Source organism: Setaria viridis, chromosome 4, assembly GCF_005286985.2.
Source record: "Setaria viridis chromosome 4, Setaria_viridis_v4.0, whole genome shotgun sequence".
NCBI lineage: Eukaryota > Viridiplantae > Streptophyta > Magnoliopsida > Poales > Poaceae > Setaria > Setaria viridis.
Window position 1 is genome coordinate 2,919,539 of NC_048266.2, and position 4,400 is coordinate 2,923,938.

Sequence of the window (4,400 nt, forward strand, 5' to 3'; positions counted from 1 at the left end):
CGGTTAGACTTCATAGCATGCTTTATGTAATCATGGTGATTAGATCTAGTATGTCGACCCTTTATGATAGCTAGACACGTTTACCTTGTGATCGTGCCCTAAATCTACCTACGCTGATAGAGAGTATCATGACGGGGTCTTTCTTGTGTAAGGTGGGGGATTTCAGGAGGTTGACTGGAGGTAGTAGTTTAAAGATTGCTTTGGATGAGATGCATGTTGTGCTTGCTCATTAGCTAGAATTGCAACTAGAAGATGATAGGCTTTTGCTACCCGTGGTGATGTTATCATATATATATATATATATATATATATATATATATATATATATATATATATTTGCGGATGAGATCAATTTGTGCTCTTATGACTAATCTTTACAACAACTTTACCTTTATATGCAATCGATGCTTCAATTTAGGACTAATCCATTAGATTAGATGAAAAACCCTAGTTGTATCGCTGCCGATCCACAGATTGACAAACCTTGGATGAATGATCCGTGCGCTGGCGGTTCACAAATTGGCATGCTAACTGCCATTAACATCTTTATCACTATGTTAGCCTTCCCCACGGCCCCTCTCTTTTAAGCTTGATGCTAGTGAACAAGGGCGAATCTAACAATGGGGGGAGTGGGGATAATGGGGCCCAAGCCCCCTATCACTGAAGCTGTATGTAGGGAAGAGAGATGGATTAGGGAGAACATGAAGAAAGATGAAGGGAAGAAACAAAAGGAGAAGAAAGACGATGGAAAGAAAGAAGATAAGGATTTTAGCACTTAGAGCATAGACAAATAGAATTGTGACAGAAATATGAATTGACATCGATGCAATGGCGAATGGAGGAGCAAAAAGGCTTCTGTTGATTACAAGAAGGATGCTCTTCGTCTCTTCTCTTCGGGTTCTTATACATATTCATAGCTTGAATTATTCTGTGGTGGAAATACAAATGTTGGGCTAGATGACATGCTTCCTTCTTAGACCAACATTCTGCTATCGTAGCTCGATCCTGCTTGTTCTATTAGGAAGAGGCCAGCTAGAAGAAGAGAAAGGGATACCTTTTACTGTGGGGGCCTTACTCTAAAGGTCCTGATGATTACCTGTATTAGTTTTTGGATCAGTAGGCTAATACAGTTCTCATTACAGATTAGTATCATAAACAATAAAAGGTGCATAAAATAATAGAAAACAATTTTCACCTTAATGTAGTAGGGAGTGGAGCTGTCGCCCATTCCACAGAATGAACCATAGCACCGGGAATCCTAAACCTGTATAAATGAAAGTAAGACTGAGTACGCTTGTGGTTGGTACTCAGCAAATCCTAGCGTTGAAATTATATTAAATGCAGGGGATGATCAAGGAAATGATATGAGGTTTGATTCTATTATTAAACCTATATTATGCAAGGTGAGGTAAGTTTTGGAAGAGGAGGTAAAGGAAGAATCATTTTTATCAAGTTGTTGGTCTTGGAGGGGGAATGTTACCTCCCCTACTAGTTCCCATATTTTAAGGAGCACCAGAGATCATTTGGATCCTTCTGGGCCGGCTTACACCTTATTCCAAAATTTCTCTCTTGGGACCTCGGCCTCGTCTCACCAGCACACCATCTACAACACATGACTACTAATCAACAGGAGCTTTAACTATGTGGGCTCGTGACCGTGAACCTTGGCTATCCAAATAGATTTATAACTCTACTGAGTTTGTACACTTTACCCATACGTCCGATCAGCCTATACCATGGCCTAAGGCGATACTGACCTACAAGATCCATACCCGCCCGTACCTATTTCTAGGCAGCATTCCCTAGGTCCATTTACGGACATACTGGGGTCTAAACAGGGGCGACTATCATCCGCTATGCAGATATCAACTCAGGGAAATGTGCATAGAATAAACAGGGCCTCTGCCCTCAGGGTCTCTGACCCTCTCAATCAACCCGTGCCGACCAGAACTGGGACTTTGCGAAGGTCCTGCTCCAACATATCCGTTGCCCGTTGTGGCCCCTTGGAATGGATTTCTAGGTTCAGCTAGCGGGGTATGAACTAAGGCCTCACATAAACAGGCACTCCCGAAGGCTGTACCTTTTGGCACGTATGGTTGAACATTTCACTAGAAAGACTTTCCCGAGTACCGATCCTTATATGACCGGAGTAAGCATTGGGACAGAATCCTCCAATGAGGCTTTCCCTTACTCCCATGTCCTGTCCTTAATAGCTTCTAAGTCTTTAGTTGGTTCATTTTTTATTTACCCTAAACCCACGCCTTTTGGGGTTTTTATCAAAACATTGTATTTGTATATCTCTAAGGAAATTATATTTCTAAAATGATGCTCGATATCGATCCAGTCGTGATCAGGGTCATTTATGGGATTTTGGTTAGAAATGGCTTCAAGTCAAGGCGAGGAAGAAAATAGAGGTGGATTGTCCTTATCGTCCTATAGAGATATGCATATCAAATTATTATCTTCGTACATTTTATTATCTATGAAAAAATAGGGTAAAAGTATGATCAAGGTGTGGATGCTAGGACTTGGCTTCATCGACGTTTCCTAGGTTGACCAGGATCTTGACTTCTCATCTTCTGGATCTTCGGCTTTTCGTTGATGCTTGGTCACGCTAACGTTCTACTCACCTTCTTGACGGTTGGCCTTTCGGCTTCACATCTTTTGGATCCTTGGTTTCCGACCGGGTCTTGGTCGCGTCCTCGGTTCAGACAAACATATATGCAAACAATCAATTCCTAGCAATCAATATATGACTAATGGAAAACGAATGGATAATGGATATTTTGGGAATTATCGAATTTCTAAAGAATAATCCCTAGATAAAAGATGAATGGTTTATTAATTATGTAGAAATAAGTTTCTAAATAATTAGTGGAGGGAATTGTTGAATTTCTAAGAGAATTAGAAATGGATTTTCTAGGTTTTGGATGGGTGACATAATGGCTAGGTTTGGACGATATTTGGGGTTTTTAGTTGGGCAGCATAACAACTAGGTTTGGGCAAAAATTAAGATTTCAGTTGTGCGGTATAATGGCTAGGTTTCTTGATTTACAGGGTTTCAATTGGGCGGCATATCTGCTAGACTGGGTTGATATATAAGGTTTGGATTGGGCAGCATAACGACTAGGTTTTGGAATAGATTCTAGGAATAATTTGGGTGTTGGGTGGTGAGTGGATTTTAAGGCTAGGAAACTTGTACGAGAAGCTCAGCTTCGACCCTACGGCGGGTGGAGTTGGCCAGGTTTCCTTATCTAGGGTAGGGGTAGAACTTGAGAGCTTGTGCGACAGTTGGTCTGTCCTGATACTAGGGGATAGTACTCATGACTACAAACACAGTTGGGCAAGATCAAGTAGAAGCCAGAGAGCTTACACGATAACTCACTTCGACCACTAGGTGGAGCTCGGGCAAGATCAAGCAGATAGAAAATCGAGGGTGGAGCTTGCTCGACAGACTCATTTCGGCCACTGAGGCGGAGCCTGGGCAAGGTGACCAATGATGGGCATGGGAATTGTCTTAGGTGGCTCTAAGATATTTTTAGGAATTTTCCTAGGGTTTTTGGAATTAAAATGGGCAAGACGCGAATTTCTAGGTACGCTAAAAAGGGATTTTCTATTTATATGGGGATGATAGTTTGGAAAATGGCTTATATGGAATGATCTATGGGAAAGAAAGGCATGGATGGGTCTAGAATAATTCCTAGTTTTTTTGGTGAATTTTGGGAAATTTTTGGAATGAGGGAAGGGCTCTAAGTAAAGATGTGGGTGCACTTACCGGGTGCGCGGAGCGTTTTTGGTGGGGCTGATGCAAAGGGGGTGGTGCGGTGGATCGGGCGCACTGTGGACCGGTCGGTCTGTGGGCCTTCAGTCCAGGTGGACCACGTCCAGCCTGGAGAGAGAGGCAGCGGCCCCGCCTATCAGCCAGGGAGGAGGGAGGAGGCAGACGGCTGGGGAGTGACACCATCACCTCCGTGTGGGGCCCGCCTAGCAGATAAGAGAGGGAGAGGGACGGAGCTGTGCTGGGGGTAGACAGCGCCCCTGGTTTGTTCTACCTCTCGCCCAGGCTACCATGAGAGAAAGAGGGGGTGGCTCTTGAGCTTGGGGGAAGGGTGCTCCGGGCCTTCTTTGGCCAAGAGGAAGACATGGAGAGCATTGGGGGGAAGCGGGCAACTCATTTCGAGGGTTGGGGATGCGAGGCAGGGCCTCGGGATGGGGCTGCTAAGAGAAGATCGGAGCTTGGCCGAAGCTTGGCTTGGCGGGGTGTGACGGGGAGAGGAGACTAGCGCTGCGCGGAGATCCTCGGCTTCGACCCGGGGCCTAGCCCTTCGGTAGGTGGAGGAGACGCGGTGTGTTCCTAGAGTGGTGGTGAGGCTCGGTGTGGAGAGCGGAGGAGGGGACGG